The sequence below is a fragment of the Marmota monax genome, unplaced genomic scaffold (genome assembly GCF_021218885.2).
Source record: "Marmota monax isolate L192 unplaced genomic scaffold, Marmota_monax_Labrador192_F-V1.1 WCK01_AAM20220418_F8-fsc00100, whole genome shotgun sequence".
Classification (NCBI taxonomy): domain Eukaryota; kingdom Metazoa; phylum Chordata; class Mammalia; order Rodentia; family Sciuridae; genus Marmota; species Marmota monax.
This window is the reverse complement of record NW_026693872.1, coordinates 1,852,187-1,877,061: the sequence shown is the minus strand read 5'-3', so window position 1 is coordinate 1,877,061 and position 24,875 is coordinate 1,852,187. Positions and strand designations below refer to the sequence as shown.

The following is a 24,875-nucleotide window of genomic DNA, read 5'->3' as shown; positions in this document are numbered from 1 at the left end:
ATGAAGAAGGTTGTTTTTGTGAAATTGTGCTGTCAGATTTCCCTCAAGGGTGACTCAGTTCTTATGGAGGAGGATCCGGGAAAAGGTGGGGATTGCTATCTGTGGCACCTTGGGGAAAGTGAGCAGCTAAGCGTATGCCTTTTGCATATTTTTAACTGAAGAATGAACTATCTGCCAATTGTAAGAGACATTGAATGAGCACGTTCCAGTTGCACAGGACTGTGCTCAGTACTGTGGGGTTACAGGGCAGCATGGAACTTGGTCCATGCTCTCACAGAGCCCTTGCATGGCTAGGAAGGGGCCCACATGCAGACAAGTACAGTACAAGCCAAAGTCACCTGACTTTTTTGTCAGAGAGACTCAGGCAGTGGTCAGGGCTCAGAGAATAGGACATGTTCTGTACTGCAAACCAGCATTAAGAAAGACCTCCCAGAGGAGGTAGTATTTGAACAAGACTCCCAAGGTGGAGTTGGATTTGATAGGGTGAAAAGAAAGAATGAGAATGATTTCAATTTCTAAATGATTGTTTTCCAGGTTAAATTGCATTAAAACTCCCAGGACGAAAGGAAAATAAATCAGCCTGGCCATTAGGGATTTATCAAGCATTTATTATATGTGTATTATTTTGCAGGAAAGAGGAGGGTAGAAGAGGTAAAAGATATGTTCTGTTTACAGAATTTTTGCTTCAATGAGAGTCTTCCTTAGATGATAATGGAATTTAATATAGAGACCAAATTTCTTTGTCCTAAAACCTCAAGAAAACAAGAGCCACATTGATCTTGTCATTCCTTTGCTGATAAGGTGGATACTTTAAACATTATAGGGGCTTAAACACACACACACACACACACACACACACACGGCATCCCTAGACAGTTCAAGATCATTTGTTGGTAGAATTGAGCAGAAGCCAAACTTCATGCCATCAAAGCTAGAAAGAAACCTTGAAGATCCTCTAATCTAAGGTTCTCTTTTACAGATTAGTAATCCAGACCCAGTGAGGGTACAGTGTTTCCAAGTAAAAGAACCTTGTAAATTTCCTAAATCCTATAACAACCAGTTTATTATTTGATATTTTGGGGAAAGAATAACTTAGGTCCCAATTGCTGTTGAATAATATTAAGTGTAGATGAGAAAAACAATGGCTCTCTACCCTCTGAAGGATTGCTAATTGAGTCTATGAAATAAACTGACAGTAGACAGATTAACAGGAGAAACGGCATACAAATTTATTAAGCACATGGGGGCATCATAAGAAAGAAAAGTGAGTATCCAAAAGCTCAGATCTAGAAGCATACATACCTTTTTTAAGGGAGAGCAAAGAGGGATGTAGGCCATTTATGGGAGAGTAAGTTATTTGAGGCAAAATGAATGGGCCTTTAGAAGAAAAGTCTTTGTTAAAGTCTATGGGGACCATTGTTGACTTTCAGTCTTCTCTCCTGCAATACTTTTAATCTTCCCTTGTTGATGAGATTCTCTGGGAAGGGACTCCTGACAATTGTTTTCCTTCTGTGTTTAGTCAGATAAGGAAAGCAGAGAAAGCCCTTCCCTGTGGGGAGAAGAAACAGGAAGGCAGGAGAAGGTCAGACAGATGTTGGTTTTGAGCTTTTCAGTCTTGAGTTCAAAGTACTCAGAGTGCCAAAGCCCCTTACTATGGGGTATCATTTTCTGAGCCCCGGTTCTGGCAGCTTTATTAAATAATCTACCTGTTTCTTAGCTACATTAATTATACATCCTTTAGCAGTTAACACCTGTACCAATCGCTTAACATAATAATATCTTACATGCATGTGCCCAAAGTACTTTTTTTCATTTGATGTTCACAATTCTACAAGGCAGGTGTTATTTCTAGGTTAGATGTGAAAGAAGTCTCAGTAAAACTCTGAAACAGGGTGCTGACATGCACTTTTCTGACTATGAGTCTATTTTTCTGAACTCTGCACTTCAATTGCCTGCCTAAATGGTATAGTCCAATGAACAACATCTAATGAGTATTTACTAAGCATCTCATGTTACTTCATATTAATGGGCACTGGGGGGGCAATTTTTTTTTTTTTTAAAGAATCACCAGTCATTCAAAGATGGAATGAGATCAATGGCCAAACGGATAGATGGAAATCTAGAATAAATGACATAAAGGGAATTTTCTATTTGGGAAAGTTTGGATTGGGGTATGAAAGATGGGGGCTAATTTTTTTGCAGCTTATCTAAGCCTGCTGGGGTCCCATCTTCCCAAACAGATTGTGTCTTACCATTTCCTGTGCCCCCATGCATTCTCTGGGGCTCCTTGCATAGGCTTCAAACTCCTCTAGTATTATGTTAATATTTGTTGATGATGCTGGTCATTTTACCCTCCGGCTTTTAGAGCACTGGAGAGGTTTTATGTTGGTCCATAGGCATAACAGACTTTAAGTTATAGATTGAATTCAAGGAAAATAAATAACTTCATGCTGCAATGATTGTTAAATACTAAGTTACTCAACACAATGAAAGTCTGTTTTAAACAACTGTGTCCAACCAGGTTTTGCAGTTTAGAAGATTATCTTTGGAGGAACTCTTAAGTCAGTGAATTGTTACATTCAGTAGGAGCTGTTAATACATCAAAAAGGCTTTAATCAGTCTAAAAGATCCTAATTATTTCCAAGTATCTTATCTTTACTGTTTCATTGATGTTCTATGTGGAATCAAACATGCAACAGTTTTCTAGCAGAGAGGGATGGGTGTCAGTACAATTCAAAGGCAAAGAATGCCCCTATTGTCAAGTTCATGGAGGAATTTTTCCTTAATGAAATTGTGATTAGGCTTGTGAGTTGCACAGGCTTGGAATTCTACTGCAGGAAGTCTTCATTCTATATTACCTTTTTGGGGGTCACATATTATAATTGGAATACTTCATAGCTCATTTATGTACATTTCCCCACTTCTAAAATCTTCCTGGTAAGCTTGGTGAGCAAATACTGTTTCTGAAAGATACAAGATATAAAGTGAAAATGGGATCTTTTATGTCCAAGAGGATTTTCATTCCTTTAATCATTAAATTCCTGAGTTGTAATCAATCCAGTTCTGCTGTGGATTAGAGCTCATCATGAAGACTCTAGGGAGTAGTCTTGCCAGTAGGAGTTGACTTTTGATTCAGCCTCCTATTATTTCCTAAAAGTGCTAGTGTATTCAGTGAATTGAAAGGTAAGTGAGTAAATCAGGTTTGAACATCAAGACACACATTTGTAAGTACACATTCATGCCCAAGCCAGAAACCCTACCACAAAGGAGAGTTCCATTTACTCTGAGAGGATATAAAAATGTATGTCTGCCAAAAAAAGTTATTTTTTTAGAAAAATTAGACAGAAATTTATAAGCAGACACTATAGCACTAATATACCAACCAAGTGAAAATTTAAATGAGACAAGAAACTGTAATTTAAAGATTTTTGAATATGGTACTTGTAACAGAGTGTGTGTGTGTGTGTGTGTGTGTGTGTGTGTGTGTGTCTGGGGATGTATTGAATTTGAGAGTAATTTATGGAAAGTGCTGCCAGTATGGTATTTCAAATGCTACACAATTTGAATTTAAACTACTCAATGGGATCATTAAGATTATTATGCATGTTTTCCAAAGAGTTTGAATTCAAATGACAACTTAAAAAAAAAAGGATGCCCTTTAAAAACTGAAGGATGTTACTGCACTTATAGAAATTCATCCAGTTTGAAGTAGTTTACCACCTCCCCTTCTGAAAAAGTGCATGGTGATAATGTGATCAAGAGATAGGGATGTTGGAAAAACTGCATGTTGCAAATTCTTTTGATAAGTAAAAATAAACTGCAAAGCAGACTTTATGGGCAAAGAGTTATTTCATTAAACACAGTTGATAACAGAAAACCAGGAAGGGAGCAGGCACAGTGGCACATACCTATAAATCCAGTGATTTGGGAGGCCCAGGCAAGAAGATAGCAAGTTCAAGGCTAGACTCAGCAACTTAGTGAGATGCCCTGTTTCAAAGTAAAAAATGAAAAGGTCTGGGGATGTATTTCAGTCATATAGTGCCCATGGGTTCATTTCCCAGTGCCAAAAAAAAAAAGAAAGAAAAAAGAAAAAGATAATCAGGAAGGGATGAGAGAAACAGGATGATCACGGATCAGTGTGGGGCTGTTGGCATGGATTAGACAATGCAGACTAGAATGTGAAAAGTTCCTTTAAGCTCATTACTTTTGCCATATGGTTGACTTTCTATGGGTGGATCTTGGAATATGCAGTTCTCTTTCATTTTTTGCCATGTAACCAAGTGAACAATGTACAATAGAAACAGAGGGGTGCTTACTCATTTTTCAAGGGTCTTTTTGCAACAGATTTTGCAAAGTGATTTTGCAATGGATTTACCATTATAGTTTTGTTTTTTTTTTTTTAAATCATGTAGTTCCAGTGATGGGAAATTTGCTAGCTCTCAAAGCAAATTTTCCTTTGTTGGATTCTCTAAAAGTTATAAAGTTATTTCTTGTTTTGGACAGAAGTTTATTTCCTTACAATATCCACTCATGATACTGAGAAAACTGCTAATACATCTTCCACTTGACAACCTTAAGTTCTCAAGTCCATCTGAATCTTCTCCTGTTCAAACTAAATTCTAGATCATTCATCTTTTTGTTGTCTGTCCTGGTATGCCTCTCCTTATCCTGACTACTTCTGGATTGATCTAGCATGTCTATATAATTCTAGTGTGGACAGTAGAATTTCCATTCCCTTAAACGAAGAAATTGACTTAATGGGACATATGGAACTTCATTTTTAAAACAAACAAGTGTAGCAACAAAACAAGAAGAGTCTGAGATATCTGATGTGCTTTAAAGTTGAAGGATAATTGTATAACACATCTAACTGAAGTGGAGTAAGATGAGGTGGTGTTGTACTAGGCCTTATTCTCTCCAATTTTAAGTAGAAGTGAAAGAAAATGTATGATGTTCATCATTTTCTATTGTTTTTAAACTATGTGTTTCATCTCATTCCAGAAGTAACTTACTCGCTCATTACATATTTAGCATTCTTGGTGTAAGTTCATCAATTGTTGAGTTAAAGAATGATAATAGCTATTTGGTGCTTTTCAGTTTGTGTGTGTGTGTGTGTGTGTGTGTGTATAAACATATACATATATAAAATTCAGAGGAGTCAGAGGATCTAAATGCAAGGTATTATGGCTACAAACCTTGTCACTTAGACCAGAGCATCTGTAAGTCAGTTTCTGTCACTTCTTAGTTTTTTTTTTTTTTTTTTTTTGGCCTGGATAGGATATATTTGTAAATGGTTTGGGAGGACAGAGAGTTCGGATTTATGTACCCATATCAGAGGTGTTGGCCATATTCACGGACTTTTTTGGTAGATTTGAAATCAAACCTGTGAGTTTCTAGAAGCTCTGAGCAGTGTTTCTTTACGGCATGAAGTCTCTCTGTTAAGCAGAGTGAATCTGCAATAATGTGAGGACAAGCAGCCTGGGGAGGGTCAAAACTGAAGCAGCAAATGGAACCCCTTGAAGCACTTTCAATAGAAGGCTCACTTTGTGTCCAAATCCATCCTCAGGACTGAGAGCAATGGGACTTCAGAAGAGGGTGACATTCCCAAGTGAATGGCATTGCAGTGAGGGAACAAACTCAGTCTCAGGCTACTAGGCTCCACAAGGCCCTGTAGCCAGTGGTATGGTCCTGCAGAAGTCCCAGATGACACTCAGTCTGGACTTTAATAAAAGTCTACTTGTCCTCCTCAACTCCCTTCTAACCTAAAAAAAAAAAAACCTTCCTCCCCACTTTCCTAATCTCACCAATATCACTCCTGTTATGATTTAGATATGACGCATCCCCAGAAAGCTAATGTGTGAGACAATGCAAGAAGATCCTGAGGTGAAATGATTAGATAATCACATCTATAATCCAGTCAGTGAGTTAATCTACGGGTAGAGATTAAATGGGTGGTAATTAAAGGCAGGTAGGATGTAACTAGAGGAGGTGGGTCACTAAGGGCATGCCTCTGGAGTTTAGATATTGTCCCTGGTGAGCAGAACTCTCTCGGCTTCTTGGTGCCATGTCCTGAGCTTTTTCCTCCACCAGGCCCTTCTGCTATGTTGTTCTGCCTCACCTCAGGCCCAGAGCAATGGGACTGTGTGCTGAGATTGTGACTGAGACTTCTGATACCATGAGCCAAGATAAACTTTTCCTCTTCTAATTGTTCTTGTCAGATCTTTTGGTCACAGCAACAAAAAAGCTGACTCCCCAGCCATCCTACCTCAAAACCACCTTCTACCTTTCCTATCACACATTGTTTCTGATTCATGTCTTTATCAGATAGAGCCCAAGTCCCTTTCAGAGGACTCCAGGAAACTCACATATTTAATCAAGAGTCCCATCGCAACAGCTCTTTCCAGTAACCCCAGTCCTGGGCAGCTGATTCCAGTAATGGAGGAGACGCATTCTTCTGTTAGGCAATGGATGACACTCTCAGAGGGGATTGAGCAATCTCCTTGTCCAGTTACCTTTAAGATCATGGATTTAGATGCTGAAAGGGACTTCTGGACCCAGACTGCAAGCACTGGAGAGTTTTTGGGCAAGAGGGAAGTTTTGTGTGTATCTGTTGGACAGAACCCAGGGGGAGAATAAAACAGATTTTCAGTTTCTCCCTTATGTAAAACAGGAAGGTAGGCATGTGAAGGATACCCAGCATCCTGTCACTGAAAGGAAGGGAGCAGAATGACACTATGCAGAGCCCATTTGTCATTGACTGTGGGGTGGAGAAAGTGACCTGAAAAGACAGCATGAAAGTGAAACACAGGAAAAGGACCTCTTTGTACATGCATCCATGACATACTGTGCAGCAACCCCCCCCAATATCTTACCTTCTTGGGAAAGGATCATAGTTATTCATTTGGGCTGGATATAAATTATCTAGTGATGCCAGTCTATCCCTCTGCAGTTAAAGGGAACTTGACGTTATTGGCAATCGCAAATATGTATCAGAAACATCAAAATCCAAAAATCCAAACTCAATATCTCTTGACATTCAGGACCATCCTTGCCATTTGGCTCAGTCTCCACATACAGAAAGCCACAAAATGTTATATAAAGCTCAACATTTAAAGTGAAGAGACATCTGTTTGAATCTAGACCCTGCTACTTTCTACTTTATAAAATGAAATGGCAGGGATCAAGATTCTTTGGATCTTTAAAGCAAGGATTTCTTGTCCATTAAAGGAGGCTGATAAAAGGAGGTACTTATCATGTTGGATTATCAGAAAGACTGACTGAGTTCATTTGGGTTTAAGTGCCTAACACAGTTCTTGCCTCCTAATGGATCTCTGAGATCATACCTTCTCTGTCAAATAGATATAAATATACCATAAGAACTTTTATTATAATGTCTTCCCTCAATCTTTGTCCCCTCTGTCCTGTTACACTTCTCTGGCAATATTTCAGTCTCAATGAACCCAACCACTTCTTTTGGTTGCCAAAGCAGTTGAATGTTGCTAGAGAAAACACATAGCCAAGCACAAGGATATCATTAAAAGTTGTGACTAAACCAGATCTAGGCCTTGATTCCACTTTGCACCCCTACATTCTGCTCTCGAGTGTTTCATATATATGTGATCTATCCTGATTTCTAATTACCCTCATCCCCACTGCCTCCTTCTCGAGAGATATTCTTGCCTCATTCTTCATAGTAGAAATGGAAGCTACCAGAAGAAACTCCCTCAGATTCTGCTATCAAATATGATCTGTTAGATTATCAAATACCAGTTGGTCAAAATACATGCTGTGATCTCATTCTCTCATCATCATCACAGGACCATTACTTCATGGATTAGTCATCCTTTATCTTACACATTCTGCCTTTCCCTCTGAATTGGATTCTTCTCAACAGCATCAGGTTATATTTTAGCAGTGGTCCTTATTTTCTTCTATTGGTTCCACAGCTGCCTGTAGCTATTGATTTCTTTATAGCAAAAGTCTAAAAAATCAGTTATTAGAAATGCTGCCTCATTTTCTCATCTGGCATTCTGCCTTTCCTTTTGCCTGGCCCCTGTCTCTTCCACTCCTATATTGACCACATTGGCATCAGTGACTTCCATATTACAGGAACTATGGTTCTAGATCAGTGTTCATTCAATGTGATATCTCAGGGATGGTCATTGCATCCTTAAAAGCTTTCATCCCAACTTTCTTACCACCCCCAGACTCCTGATTTTATTTTTTATCTAATTTTCAGTTTCCTTTGCTATCTTGTTCTCTTTTCATGACCCCTAAAAGGTCCAGTTTTTCTGGGTTCCTTATAGATTCCTTCATTTTCTTTTTAGTCACTCTCATTTCCTCCCAACCTTTTTAAGTATACTGATATATCTCAAATAGGAACCTTGCTGTCATTGTTACTATTTTTTAGCCATTTTTGTAGGTATGTAGTGGTATCTCACCACAGTGTCAATTTGCATTTCCCTAATAGCTAATCATGCTAAACATCAGTGCTGGAGAGGAGTGGAGATACTGGCTCACTCATACTTTGCTGGAGGAATACAAAATAGTACAACCACTCTGGATAGGAATTTGGGAGTCTCCTTTACAGCTAAATCTACAAGTAGCATATAACTCACCAATCGTACTCCTAGGTTTTTATCCCAGAGAGATGGAGGCTTGTGTTCACTCATATATCTGTTCATAGTGGCTGTATTTATAATAGCCCCAACCTGGAAACAACTCAGATATCCTTCAGCAAGTGAATTATTAAACTGTGGTACATTCTTACCCTGGAATACTGTTCAGCAATAAAAAGGAGGGGTTATTGATATATGCAACAACTTCTCCAAAGAGTACTATAGTGAGGGGAAAGGTTACATACTATGTGACTCTCTATATATTGTTCTTGAAATGACATTATAGAAATGGTGAACAGATTAGTGATTGTCCAGAGATAGGGATGGGAAGCAGGTAACTCTGCTACAGGCATTAGGGGTAAGAAGTAGATGCAGTTACAAAAGGGAAATAGAAGAGATCATTGTGTGTTGCACCTGCTTTGTATCTTAGCTGTGGTAGCAGACACATCTGTCAATACAGGTGATAAAATTGCCATAAAATTAAATATACGCATGTACATGTGCATACACATAGACACATGGACTAATGAGTAGAAGTATAACTGAAATATCTGAGTAAGATTGTATCGATATAATATTCTTTGTCGTAGTTTCATACTATACATGTATAGTTTCATCCTTGGAGGAAAATGGATAAAAAGTTCGTGGAACTCTGTATGATTTCTTGCAACTTCAGGTGAATCTACAGTTATCAGAAAATTTAATGTTTAATCATTAAAGAATGACATTTGTGTATCTAAAATAAAAATGCTTGTTTTAGTTGCTAAAAGTCAAGTAATCATTAATATATAGAGAAATGAAAATGAAAAGCCCTTGCACAACTCCACAACTCTGTCTCTCCCCCTCTGTCACTTTTTCTCTCTCTCTCTCTCACACACACACACACGCACACGCACACACACACACATACACACACACACATACACACACACACACACGGAGCTTTGATCTCTCTGCCCTCTCACCTCCAACCCACAGTTCAGCTTCATGTGATCTGGTTTCTGTCCCATGGCTGCACTTACACGCTGCTCCTCATTTCCAGTGACCTCTTTGGGTTCTGAACACACTGAAGCCTTTTCAGTCCTTTCTATTCTTCATCCCTCTAAAGCCTTTAAAGATGTTGACACTATCTTGACACATTTTCTTCATTTGGCTTCTGTAATACCATATACTCTGGGTCTTCTTCCTACCACCACATTCACAACTTCCCACTCTTTTTAATAGATTTCCCTTCCTTTCTTCATTCCTTGAACTTGGTGTTTTACTGAGTTTTGCCCTAATCCCTCATCTGGTCTCATTCTACACTGCTGAGTGATTTCATCTGCTCCCAAGACTACAAATATCATCTGTGTGCTGAAAACTCTGTGGCCAAGATCTGCAGCCCAGATCTCTCTCTGGGCTCCAGACTATGAATATCAGTTTCCCAGACAGTCTTCCTAAATAAGCTTATAGGTTCATGGTGTGACGCTGCACTTGGAAGCCAGGATTTCCCCCTTTTAAACCTTTCCGCTCTGTGTTCCTGTTCGGTAAATGGCACTTCCTAGGTGCTCTAATTAGAGGCATGGGAGCTGTCCTGGACTCCTGCCCTTTTCCCATCTCTCCTCTCATCCACTCATTAATCAACTTCAGATGTTATACTTCTTCTTCCTTCATTTATGTGGCACATTCCTTCAGAGTTCTTTGATGACTTCATCACCTTGAAGAAAAATTTCATACTCCTCCAACTAGCATGTAAAAAGGCTGTAACCACACACACACACACACACACACACACACACACACACATGTGCACATGTGTGTACTCACACACTTCTGAAGTGGGGACACTGTCTCTTCCCTCTGGCACTGGGCAAGTAAATACATTCCCTTCATGGAATATGTAACTTCCTTACTTTCATCCCTATCACTAGCCAAGAATTATCCTCCTTCCAGCCTCAGATATCAGTTTTTCCTCAAGAATGAAAGTGATTCTTTACCATACCCAGCATTCTGTGATAGAATCTCCTGCTTGACCCCATCACAGCATTTAGAAGTTTGCATTTAAATTATCTATTTCTCCTGCAGCCCATTAAATACTGGTTCTCTCTAAGGTCAGGGATGGGATCTTGTTCCCCCTTGTGTTCTACATAGTAATCACTCAATACGTTTCTTGACAGAGGGGTTGAAGTGAACAAAGATGACATCATTGACTCTAAAGCCCTACACTTAAGCTAAAGGGGTGTCTGTGGGGTAAAGGGTCTTAAACTGGCTAAATGGTTCCAGTTTCTACAACCCTTATTTCTGCACAGCCCCTCACTTCTAAAACTTTTAGTCATTTCCTCTGGATCTTGCCAGCAATCTTCTATTTTCTTGTAGGTTCTCTCTGTCTCTCCTGTGTCATGTAGACTGGAATGAATCAGGGTCTGCTGACTTTTAAGTGTTGTGTCATCAGCCCTCTGAGCCCCTTCTCAGTTTCTGTGGCTGCTGTCCTCCTTGCTGTCTCCATCCCAGCAGACTTTGATGATCCTCCACATCCCTGGCAACTCTAACCCCAGTTGCTTTTTTTACCTAATATGTTACTTCATCCATAGTGAGTAGTGTTTTTTGTTTTGTAACAGTTACTATAACATATCTGATATGCTATGTATGAAAGTATCTCGCACTAGGAATCAGGAAAGCTGGGCCGACCTGGCTGAGCTGTTGCCTAGGAGACTGGCCTTAAGCAGGGGACCATACCTTCATAGCACCTGTCATTTTTAAGTGGATTCTGGTTTTGCTTGACTGCATCCCACTCCCTGAGTACAGGGGAAATTTATATCCTCCTTTAGTAATGAGAAGGCTACTAATCCCCTGCCATAATCTGACACCGAGATGCTTTTTAGTGTATACTGAATGGATCAGCTCTAGTGATGTTGGCACAAAGACAAGACAAACCCTATGGTCTTCTAAACCAATCAAGTACCCTAGTTTTGTTCCTATTCCAGGCTCTATTTCCACTGCCTTCTCCCCTACTCTGTTTCCTCACCTCAGTTCTATATGCAGCCTAATCATGTGTATCCTATTATCAAAGTTTTTGGACAGCATAAGGGATAAAAATCTTATGCCCTTCAGAAATAACAATCTTATGCCCTTTCCTTATTCAGGAAAAGGTAGAACACCTACAGTGATTCCCTCTTTGAGAATTGTTTTCCATCTTCCCTAGTTTCAGACAAAATCAGATGGATTCAGCATGAGCAGGCAGTGCTGTAATGTCTCCCTCTCCTCCCACCTGATGAAACTCACTTTCTTCACTTCACATTGCACTCAGCATTACGAATTTGGCTGCTGGTGAGAAGTGGGGACCTGAATCCTGCCTTTCTATCCAAGGTTCCCACGAACCACTTGTTAAAGTTTGGGGGCAAGAAGTCAAGCCTGCACTGACTGCATTTTAGAATCATTCCTTCCCTCTGCTTTCCAAGAGCTGCTGTTAGCTGGCAGAACTACCTTATCCATGTGATACATCTAAAAGCCCGGTGATTTCTTTGAGGAGTAAATAAATCTGGCTGACTGTGAGGCAAAGCAGAAACGGCAAAAAGCAAGGAAGAATAGCTGAGGTTAACTGGTTCCTTTTCGTCCACACTCTTAATACATATTGAACTCTGGAGGAAAGAAAGTAAAATTGAAGTGGGTTTCTGTGCTCAGCCACCCACCCTGATAATTAGACATTTGGGATTTCCTGAGGCACTGCATCCGAGTATCATCTGTATGGATAGTGTAGGGCAAAGATGATGCTAAGTGTAGTCTTAAACATCCTCTCCATTTGGTGTGATGGAAGATTCTTACAAAGAAAAACAGAAGTGGCAGAGTCTTGAAACTTCCACAGAGAAGTAGTCAGGACTGGGGACTGCAAGTGAGTGTGCCTCTAGTCCCTCTGGTGGGCACTGGTCCACATCACAGGAAGCCCAGCTGTGGTGTCTGTTAGCTTTAAGCAACTCTGAGCAGCTGGCAGACAGCTCTAGAGGCAGAGAGAAGTTTCTTTTGATAGAACAAAGAGATTTTAAAGATACCCAAGTTGAACCTTCCTTTCTCATTGTGCTAGTGGAGAAATTGCAGCTCAATCATGGATCTAACCAATCGTTTCACTAATGTTCTGAAGCAAGAGTAGCTGCCAGTCTACCCTTGATGTGAAGCCTACATGTATGGGGCATATGCACCTTATTAATTAAGCAAAGGGGTATTCAAGTCTTCTTGAGGGGCATCCCCTTCACATATAGGTATGTGAGCAGTTTTCCTAGCCTCTCATTTGGTTGTGTTTACTATCTCTTATAGTCAGCTGTTTCACTACTGTGATCAAAAGACCTGACAAGAGCAATTCTAGAGGAGGAAAAGTTTATTTTGGTTCTTATGGTTTCAGAGGTCTCATTCCATAGATGGTTAACTCCCTTGCTCTGGGTCAAAGGTGAGGCAGAACATCATGGCCCAAGAGTGTGGAGGAGGAAAGCAGCTCAGGACATGGCAATCAGGAAGCAGAGAGAGAGACACATTACAGACTAGGGACAAAATATATACTCCAAAGGCACACCCCTAATGACCCACCTTTTCCAGCCACACCCTACCTGCTTGCAGTTAACCACCCAGTTAATCCCTATCAAGGGATCAACACACCGATTAGGTTAAGGTACTCCTAACCCAATCATTTCACCTCCAAACTTTCTTGCATTGTCTCACACATGAGCTTTTGAGGGACACCTCATATCTAAACCATAACACTGTCAGTGAGAGGAGTTATAGCCTAAGGTCCTGGGGCCAGTATTGTCAGTGTTGGGCCAGAGCTGGAAATGGTATGGTCACCTCAGTTCTCATGCAACTCACATCTCTGTCCCTGAAAGGGGCTTGGGTCTTCTGTGTAATAAAGTGACTTGTTTATGTATGACCTCCAGCCAGCCCTTTCTCACTGAGACTCTTCATGAGCCTCCAACTTTATAGACTTGAACGGGCAGAAATCATGGCAAGAAAAGATAGTTTTCTTCAGGCAATGAATTCAGCTTGATTTTAGGAGCTATCTTCTTAAGCATATTACAGTTTATTCTCTGAGGTATATTATCTATACATGGACAATTTACATTGATATTGGTAGTTACATTGAGGTGTGTCTTGCTGTTTCTATTCTGACTGCATCTACACCCGATTTTTTTTTTTATGGGTTGGGATCTGATGGCCAGATCCCAACCCATAACAATAAAATCAGAATCTGTAAAAGTGAGACACAGACATTGACATTTATTATTACTTCAAATAATTTAGTAATCAAATATGACATAAAAGGCTAACTTTCAATGGCTCATTTAGGAAGAAAATAACTCCCCAGTCCCCAATTACCACTAGCATAAAAGGTGAATTCTCTCAAATTTTCTGGCATTTTCCACAACTGCAGATTAAGTAACTTTGTCATCATGTCCTACCACTCTCTTGCTCCCAATTTATTTTTAGCTGAACTCATATTAGAGGACAAGGAGGGGCAATAAAAGAGAGTGACCTTTTTCAAAACAACTTTTTTGTGTTAGAAAAAATGATTCATTGAAAAAGCCATGGCTTTGGGATTCTTCTCAAGAAAGCGCTTGATAACAGTTAATATATGCTCAGAAGCATACCTAAAGGGATCCTCCTTTATTTTCATTAAAGAAGGTCTTAGGTCAAGGCTGTTGACAACCTGGCCATGACAAGAATTGCCTTCCACATTGGAAAAGAGCTAGACAAAGCAGAAATGAGATCCAGTCCCAACCTGTAGTTCTAAGACCACAGCAGCAATGGAGTAGCAGAACTGGGTGAACAGCTGTGCTGGAAGTAGATTTAATTCATCAGACCTACCCTTATACTTACATATCCTTTTGCTTACTGAAAGTGTTAAGAGGAAAGGTAGCTCAATTATGAATCTACATAAGTATGCGTGCCTCTGTGTGTGTGTGTGTGTGTGTGTGTGTGTGTGATTTCCTTAATATCTTACATATTATTTGGGCAAATAATGTTAATTGCTATAGCAAACAAACCTCCAAAGCTCAGTGCTTTAACACAATAGAAGTTGATTCATTCTGATAATATGCCATTGAGCGAGTGTCGAGCAGCTGCTTCCTACTTGGGAATGCAGGGACATGGGCTTGCTTCACCACTGACTCCACCATTCTGCAGAGCCCAGGTGTCCTGGGCTACATTCTCTGCATCTGGCAGATGAGGGAAGAGAGAGCATCCAAGAGCTAGTGAGGTGGTGGTGGTGGTAATGACTGCTGGCCAGACTTGGAAGCGTAACACACTGTTCCTTTAGTGATACTTCATTGGCTGGGACTACTCACTTGGCTGTAGTTCCAAGGAAGACTTGGAAATATGTCCACACTATGTGCCCAAAAAGAAGAGGAAGTGGTTAGATGCACATGTAGCTGATGTTCCCCTTCCTCCTCCTCTTCCTCCTCCTCTTCTCCTTTTCTTCTTCCTCTCCCTCTCTCCTTCTCCTTCTCCTTCACCACCACCATCATCAGAGCTCAATTTGAATGGGTATACCTTCCTGGAATTTTCCAAATCAGATTTCATGACTTATTTATCTTTCTCCATATAATTCTTTTTGTCTCTTTTTATATATTTTCTATAATAATCTGATTTGAATTCATGACCAATGAATAGATCTAGTTTTCCCCAGCTGGATAATTTAACATCTAATTCTTCCACATTGACTATTGGGTATTACCTTTTATTATAGAGGGAGAAAAAAATATAATTTTTTGTTCAGTTATTCAACAAAGCTCAGATGAAAGTTGGGAGTTCAGTGGTCAGCAAAAGCAGACTAGTGCCTGATCCCTGGAAGTTTCTCTTCTAATAAAGAAATGGACAGAATCTTTTAAAAGAAAGGGGCATTGTCCCAGGAGAAGTAGAACAAAGGAACTTGACCTAGACTGGAGGGGTCAGGGCAGACTCTGCTGAGGAAGTGGGACTCAACTGAGCTGTGGGGAGCGTGTAGGAGTTTAGACATCTCAGACAGGGTGGCCTGCTGACCTAGGAACTGAAAGAAGGCTCATGCGGTTAGAGCTGAGATTGAGGGAGAAGTGTGATGCCAGATGTGTGTGAGAGGTGGGCCATGAAGAACGCCAGCCTTGCTGAGCTTGTTGGCCTTTCTCCCAAAAGTAAAAGAAAGTTCAGCCATTTTATTACTCCTTACACCACTCATCCATCACAGGCTTTTCCTGAAAGATCTTTGGCAGTAGGGGGGATAGGGAAGCAGCTTCATGAGTAAGTGGATGGCAGACCTTTTCCCTAAGCGTTGTGGTTTTTAGCCACACACCATGTGTTCCACATCTCTCCAGCTCTCCTCATTGTTTCCTAGAGCTAAATTGTAAGATGAGCCTGAGCTAAACACAGCTGAGCTAAAAACACAACCTGAGAAGGGAAAGGTTTTTCCTGTCCCAGATGTGAGCCCAGCTGTGTATGTCCCCCCACACGACTTAGTGAAAGACACTTTGGATTTGGAGCTCCATTTCCAGTCCTTTCTTCTACTAACTGATTCCATCTTAACAGATTTCTGACAAAATTTTCAAAAAAACTTTAGGTTAGATCCTTCATGTTCCCAGGTCAGAGTACCTTCCACTTTTCTAAACGGATCTCATTATAGTTCTCCCTTCTTTATAATGTTGAAAATATCCCTTCCGATTGAACCAGATCTCTTAGACTTCCCCTTCTTTTCTCCTCACTGAAATGGCCTTTTTCATCTTCTAAAATGAACTAATTTTAAAATTGGAGCTCAAAACTCCCACCTCTAACAATGAATTGGGTAATTTATTTTTCCCCAAGGAACAGAATAACTGTTGGATGGATTGCCTTTAACTAGTTGTCATGGCAACACAAACAAGCCCGAACTCCAGACAAGTGACTGAGAGCTTTGGTGACTTGACAAGGCAGGGGGTGCAAAACCCACAGGATATGAAGTCTGTCTTAGGTCTGGGTTTGCCAGAAAGCCAAGGTCGAGCCGACAGAATGTTCTTCCTCAGTGTAATTTACAGGTCAAGGATAACGGTGCATCCTGTAGAAAAGAGTATAATTGATAATTGAAGGTGGTGGTAAAGCATTTTGAAGTTATTCCAGTCCAGTCTGTCTCTGAGGCTTAAACAGTGAGTGTTCCTATAGATTAACTGTTGCCCACAGATTAGCATTATGAAATCATCTAGATATAGACATATTGGAGAGATCAAAGCCTTGCCTCTGACCCAAATCATTCAGTCTCACCTCATTTCACACATCCTATACTTCAACCATCCTGACCTTCTTTGTGTTCCCTGAGAAGTCCCATCTCTTCCTGACCTCTGCTTTTCCTTATTCTGTGCCAGGCATTAAAATGCCCATCCACATCTTTTTGTCTGAATTTTATACAACCAGTTCCATTGCCATCTTATCCCTGAAGTTCCCCTTTATCTCCTAAGTTGGAAGTCATCTCTCTCTTCTTATTTTATGACATAGGTTATCTTAATTTATATGCTTATGCATTTATGTGTGTATATCTTATATTCTCTATAAGAGCAGCTTTTGAGAGAAAGACCTATAACATATCTTGATTTCTATTTCCTAGAGCTCCTTCTAGTGGGAAAAAATGCTTTGAGGTCAAGAAGCATTAAGCTTAAGCTGAACTCTATGGTAAAAACATCTGTGAACTTGGACAAGTTTATTAACTTCCTCAAACCATCTACCTTCTTCATGAGGAGAATGAGAATATCTCATTCTTGAGGAATAAACTTTCAAGAGAACTCCAGGGTAGGGCCTGACACAGGTACTCAGAAAGAGCATTTTATATCGTTCTTACGTTGTGTTTCTGTGGTTAGCATTTAATGTTTGCATTACACATAAACTACAAGTAACAGTGATCATTTTAAGTAGTCACTGAATACTTATGAGGTACATTTCATCCCTTGGGATAGGTACTCTGATGCATCCTATTCAGTAAAGGGGAAAACGGACCTAGAGAGCTTGGGCAGCCTGTCCATAGATATTAGAGAGAACTCCAACTTGAGTTTAATCAGTCTCTAGGACCAGCTCTCTTGATGCTGCATAACATGCTTTCTCATACAGTAGCCAGTGGAACTCATAAATCTTGCTCCCTCCAGGAACAAAATAATGTCTGCTCTCTGTCCTGGATATTTGAAGATAAATCTCAGTTCTCCCATCAACAGCTTTCTCTCCAGGCTAAACATCCAAGTTCATTTTCTCTTCCCTCACAGGTCAGCTTTGCAGCTCTCTCCCTGTATTCATCTTCATTGCTTTGCCCTGGACAGGATCCAGTTCTTTTATGTACATCTAAAGTGTACATAAAACACTTGGCTGTTTGGTTGCTTTGAGAGACTACTCAAAATGTGGTTGCTTTGCAATACTACTCAGGGAGGTGGGAGAAATCGATGATATGTAATACCTCGTATCAGGCAACACTTTAGTGAGACCTTAATATGACCACATGTTGACATGGTCAGGCACTCATGACAAATTGGGGAGCCTGAGCTGCGAAGATGAAGATGTTGACTAGAATTAAGGGAATGAATGTCTAAGAGAAAGGAGGTTTTGAATTCTATGAAGCTTCTGTCTAGATTTTATGTTTAGATTTTATGAAATCTGTCACTTGCGAGTGAATTTTCATGCTCAGTATCTTAAAATACAGCTGCAGTTTGGGTTCCACCCTCTTCACTTAACAGGGTGATTAACTATTTGTGATGAATAATTATTTAATTGCCAGTTCAGCTACATGTGTGTGGGGTTGTTTTGCTTCTTTCCTCTTCAGTGTAAGCCAAGTCTTTGCAATAATAAAAATAATCCAGAATTAGTCAACTGCCTTTTAACAGGTTTTCACTCACTCTGCCTCAGCAATAAGGTTCCAATTTTACAACATCACCTTTTGCTTTAAAAAAATAAATAAATAAAAGCCCCTGCTCAGTCAGTTCGATTTTTAACTCTCACAGCATCTCCAGTAACTGTTGACAGAGTCTGTACTTCCCTTTGAACATTTTACTCCATCTTTGGATAAAAATTTAATCAGAAAGAATTATTGCTCTTATAATACCCATTTAACCTTTATATTCACAGTAGATACAAAACCACTTAAAATTTAAAGCTCTCTTTTTATGGACTTGTATGCTGATCCACTTTTTCACAGAGATAATTTTTGCATGAGTCGTTGAGGCAAGACATGCCGGCCACTGCAAACCTCCAGGCTTCTCCATTGACTGATTTCCCTTTCCATGTACTCTTTGCTAAATTAATTATTTTAACAGTGACTTGCTGTTTTAAGGGAAGTTCTTTATTAATGCCACTAAATCCTTTTTTATAGTTGTAATCCTTCTGTCCATTATTAGAACTATTTCATGTTTTCTGTCTTCAGAATGTATAAGTGCTTAACTTCCGATAAAGTGTGCCTGGCTATCTTAATTTTATAGGCTTTACTAACAAAGAGGTGTATACGTATCAGTAGGGAACAGACCCAGGGTCTTGAGCTTAATATGTAACAGACTTAAGATTCCTTATTTGAACAACTTATATGTCTAAAGACAGATGATACACTACAGTGTTCTTCTCTTTTAATTTTCTTATCACAAAAGTAATTCATCTTCCAACTCAAACCAAATTTTATAGAAATTTCTAAAATAAAGAGTGAAATTCTTCTCAAGACCTCTTCCTAGACGAAGGCACTGTTAAAGGTCTGTGTGTCTACTTCTGAAATTTTTTATACACCATGAAAATAAATATATGCAGATTATGTGCACACAGTGAGACACATATTATTCTGCATCTTCTTTTTACATTTTCCCCCAACAATGTATAGGTCTGGTATCTTTCTCAGAATGATAGTGCATATGGGTCTTAGTCTTAAATTTTAATGGTGTCACAGAATTCTGTAGAATGTACAATCCATAACTCCCTCAGTCATTTCCCTATTGATAATAATTTATATGTGTTCATTTTTTTCTGTTTTTTTTTGCCATTAAAGGCAAATATCTTTGTGCAATTATCTTCATGAAGTTTTGACACTTTCTACAAGATAGATATCTGGGATAGACTTGCAGAATCAAAAATACATGCACATTTCCATTTGATACCTACCAAAACAGCCCTCTCAAAAGAGGGCCTTGATTCATTCTTGTATAAGATCATCTGAGTCCCCATACTTTCACTAACCTTGAGCATGTTCCGTCTTTTAAATGTTTGCCAAAAAGGTTGTCTAAAAACAGGATTTCATGTTTTAATTTGCATTTTAAAGGATTTTTTAGTGAGTTTAACATCATTTCCTATGTTAAGTAACCACCTTACTTATTCCCATTATTTGTCCATTTGGGGGGATTGGGTTATTCATGTTTTTCTAATCAGTGAATTGGAAGTTATATGAGTTTTAACCCATTTTGAAACTGTTCCACAGTGACCTATGAGTTCCTTGGAGAATAGCGTGGGTGGGGAGAAGCAGCCTGGCGGGCAGGGCTCCCTGGTATTCTAAGTCTCCTTCCTCTGTGCCAATCACAAATGTTGATCAGGCAGAGTAGCTCAGTTTTTACCTGCATTTCATCTTAGGCTTTGAGCTTGAGATGAAGCAGTGGCTCCTGAGGCTAAAAAGACGTATTCAAAAACTCCTAGGGGAGACAGAACTCAGATTTGTCATAAAGAGATCTGTCCCAGGCTCTGCAGCTTAGACTTTTCAAATTGGAAGAGCCTTTAGAGTAAGTAAGTTCTTATTTTATTGCAAACACCCATGTAATACAAACTATATGGTTCATATCCGTTGATATGCATAAGATACTAACAGTATTGTCATGAATTCCATCATATATTCTTAGTAATATGAATTGTATTCCTGATAATAACTTCAACATATATTTGGAAACTTGTGGTACTCATCTGTAAGCAATGCTCAGAGCTTGTTTGTTTATTATTATGGTGCAGAATTACTTATTTATTATCTGCTAATTTATTGAATACATAGATGATGTGTTCATATGAAGACTTTGCTAACTCAAGGGCCCACAAGAATATGCTGTCCACAGTCGTGAGGAGCTGATTTGATACAAACTTTCAATTCTGTTAGTGGAGAGAGCATCTATGTAGACATTCAACCAGCTAATACCGGATCCTTAGTGTCTTGACGCCTACTGTGAATACTTTTCCCCACTTTGCCATTCCCTTCTGGGCAACCTTGGTTGGCTCCTTTTAACTTCTAACCTTCAGTTCTTTCTTGTCTTTTTCAATGAGAGTAATAATGCACACATTGACATCCTGACTAGGATGGAAATGGATGGAAAATGACTGTTTTTACCTTTTGAGAATAGAATCATGTTGTACAAAAATGTAAAGAATTATCTGAGTATCTATTGCCCTTCCTTATAATGTTAAAAGATTGCTAGTTTCAGCAGTAGCTGCAGTAATTAAATATGTTTTTTAGCATATTACTTTATCATGTAGGAGAGTATTGATATTTTATTTCCAGGCTCTTCTGAAATGAGCTTGCTTTTTCCCAATTTCATATTTTGGATCTGAAAAGGGAAAAAGAAAAGATATAGCTGTGGCACTCATTCTTTCATTCTCTCTGAAATAAAAGCAAAATAATGACTCTTAAATGGTCAAAGTAATAGCCTGAGGGCTTTCTTTTCAATGTTTCTTTATGTGTACCTTTTAAGAAGGACCTAGTCTCTGCACTTATCTACAGAATTCTGTTATACCAGTTTAATCATTAAATAAGACTTAATATAATAGATTTTTCAAAGACTTATTCAAAACAGATTTTTTTTTAAAATGGGAAAGCAGTGGATATTTATATGATAAGATAATATATGACCTTCCTTTTTATACTCAGAAATCTTTATTTTCTTTAAAATTTTTATTTTTATTATTTATAATAAAATGTCATGTCACAATTATTCAGTTCAATCAGCAGCTACTCTAGAGTCTTTGGATGCAACAGAGAACAATACAAGCAGAAACCCCTGCCTTTAAGATCCTCTCATTTCTAGGGGGGAGAAGACATAAAATAATAACAAAAATCAACATAATACAAAAGCAAACAGTATAACATATTAGATGGTGATACATGCTATAGAAACAATATAAGCATAGCAGAGATGAAGGTTGCACTTTGCAACAGAACCATCAGGGTAGACTTTCTTTGAGAAGACCATTTTTATGCAATGACTTAAAAGCCATAAGGGAATGTTCCTTCAATGTTGGAGGATCTTAAAGAGGAGGAGTAGTAGTAGCTGAAGAGAAGGGAACAAACTAGAGAGCAGTAGGAGATGAGGTCAGAGATAACCTAGGGAGAAGAGTGCTTCTCTCTTAGAACTTTGTAGTCCCTTTTAGGGGCCTATTTAAGGAGCATATTACTTTTATGAAGAATTTTAATTCTTCATTCTAACTTACAAAATTAGTGATAGAAATGCAAATTATTCTATCAATTCCAGGCACCTAACAATAGACCAACAAAATTACATACTAAGAAGTATTCAATAGGCTCCCAACTTTTCTCAAAGCAAGGAACTAGGATGGTTTAGTTGAATCTCCTTTTATGTGAAGAACCAGGACTCAAAAATTAAAAGTCTATTGGATGACACCCATTGTGTATCTGTTAAAATAATGGTCTTACGTGTAATATATTAAATATAGGCACATTCACATATTGATGAAACTTGGCTAAATTGTCACAAAGTGAGTGCTATTGGACCACCACCCTGAGAAGAGAAGTTAATACTAGCAGTAACTCAGGAGGAAGCCTCCTTCACCCCAATCCTGTCTCTTCTGTCCCCAAGAAGGCCACCATTCCTGCTTTTAACACAACGTATTCATTTATCTACTTTTGTTGTACATGTTTTTTAGGCAGCTTTCTTTTTTCCTGTTTTGTTTTTGAGGCTCTTGTAAGATTTTAGATATAGTCATAGTTCACTAATTTTCTTCTAGAAGTTTTCTGTTTTGGTCTTTGCTCATTTCAAGTTAATCTTTATATAAGGTGAACAATGTATGGATCAGTGTTTCACTTTTTTCTTTCTTTTTTAATGTGGATGCTCAATTGCTTCAACACCATTTTATTGTAAATTAATTAAATTTATGTGGGTTATCATTCTTTCATTCTCTCAACCATATAAATGATCTAGATCATGATATAAAGGTCTATTTTGGGATTCCTTGTCCTGTTACTTCAGTCTATATGTGTGTCTGTTTTCCAGTTCTCTCCCTGTGTGGATGATAACAGTTTTGTAGTAAATCTGAAAAACAGGCTGTATAATGTGTTCCTTTTTCAAGATTATTTTGATTCTTCTAGTTACTTTGTTTTTCATATGAATTTTTTAATCAGTTTTTGCAAAAAATCCTGCTGGGATTTTGATTGGAATTGTGCTGAAATCTATGGATCACTCTGAGGAGAAGTGACATATTAATAATACCAAGTCTTCAGATGATTTCCCAGTCCTCCAAAAAAGTAATAATACTGAGTCTTCCAATTCATTAATATATTATTTATTTCCATTTACTTAGATTTTTAATTTCTGTAATCATTGTTTCACAGTTGTCCACAAAGAATTCTTGTGTATATTCACAAGATACTTAAAGAGTTATTTCATAGTTGGGGTGCTTTTATAAATGCTACTTTTATATATATTTTCAATTTCCTAACTGTTCATTGTTACCATATAGAGAAAAGCTTGATCTTTATACATTGATCCTATATCCTATGACCTTACTAATGCTGTTTATGGAGTTGAGGAAGCTCCCTTATATTTCAATTTTTCTGAGAGTTTTAATCCTAAAAGGGGATTGAATTTTGTCAAATGCTTTTCAGCATCAATTGATACACTAATGATATTTTCTTCAACAGATTATTAGTATGGTAGAAGGCATTCACTACTCTTTAATATTATATCATCATATCTTTACCAAAATAAGCCCTAATTGTGTTGTTGTACTAATTGTTTTCAATATTGTTGGATTTAATTTGCTGGTCGTTTGTTACAGAGTTTTGCATCTATGATAGGGCTGCTGGTCCATAGGTTTCTTTTTTGGCAATTTGTTTTGTTGGTTTGATATCAGGGAAATGCTGAACTCCCAAAAAAAAGGGGCCATGTATTCTCTCTTCTTTCATTGTTCTGGAAGAATTGATGTGGAATCAGCATTATTATTTCAATGTTTGTAGAATTTGCCTGTGAAGTCATCTGGACCTGGAGTTTTCTTTATCAGAAGACTTTTATGTACAAATTTGATTTATTCTTAAGAACATTTTGACAGTTCACATTCCTCAAGAAACTGATCCATTTCATCCTAAAGACTGAAATTTATAGGAATGGTGGTGGTTTACAGTATTTCCTTATTATCATTTTAAGTCTGTAAGTACTATGACAGTGTTTCTTCTCTCATTCATGATATTCGCCACGACTGTCTTATTTCTCTTTCCCCTGGGTCAGTCTGGATGGAGTATTTCCATTTTGTGGATGTTTTGCCTCAAGAATCAGCTTTCAGTTCCATTGATTTTTCTCTCCTGTTTTCAGCTCTCAACTACGATTTCTGTGTTTTATTATTTCATTCCTTTTGCTTGCAGCAGGTTTAGTTGGTTTCTTCTTCTTCCTTCTCCCTCCTCCTCCTCCTCCTCCTCCTCCTCCTCCTCCTCCTCCTCCTTCTTCTTTCCTTGAGGTTAAAGTTTCAATTGTTGATTTAAGATCTTTTGTCTTTTCTAATATAAACATTCAATCAATAAGCTCTGATTAAGCTACATCCTATACATTTTTGCATTTTATATTTACATTTTTTCATTTTTATATTTTCATTTTATTCAAAATATTTCCCTTTAGATCCCTGAGTTATTTAGAAATATATTGCTTAGTTTCCAAATATGTGGATATTTTTTAGACCTTTCTGATAGTGACTTCTGGAATATTTCTTTGTGGCCAGTGAACATACTTTGTATAACTTCAGTTTGTTTAAACTTGTTATGATTTGTCTTATGTCCCAGAATGTCATTTATGTTGGTGAATACTCTATGCCTTTCTCCTGTTGTTGGATAGAGTATTCTATATATATCAGGTTAAATTGGATGATAGCATTGTACACATCTTCTCTATCTTTATTGATTTTTCTCTCCTTTTTCTGTTACTGAGCAAAGAGGACTCAACCCCCAGTGTATATTTAGATTCACTATTTGCTGTTCAGCTGTGTGGTTGACTTTGTTTATGTTAATGTCTTTTGAAGCTTTACTGTTAAGTGCACACACGTTAGGATTTCTATGTTTTCCTGACCCTAAAATTGTTCCTTTCGTCTTTA

General features: G+C 38.4%; 1 protein-coding gene and 1 long non-coding RNA gene across 21 annotated transcripts in view; one reads left to right on the top strand and one right to left on the bottom strand.

Annotated features, from left to right (window-relative positions):
* Lpp (LIM domain containing preferred translocation partner in lipoma) overlaps window positions 1–24,875 on the top strand; it is a 663,875-nt gene that overhangs the window by 564,528 nt on the left and 74,472 nt on the right. The window lies entirely within an intron of this gene.
* The window catches only part of LOC124105465 (uncharacterized), a 33,480-nt gene continuing 20,072 nt past the window's right edge, over window positions 11,468–24,875 (bottom strand). Inside the window, exon 4 of the long non-coding RNA XR_009228472.1 lies at window positions 11,468–16,638. This is a non-coding gene — a long non-coding RNA (uncharacterized LOC124105465). The remainder of the gene's footprint in view (window positions 16,639–24,875) is intronic.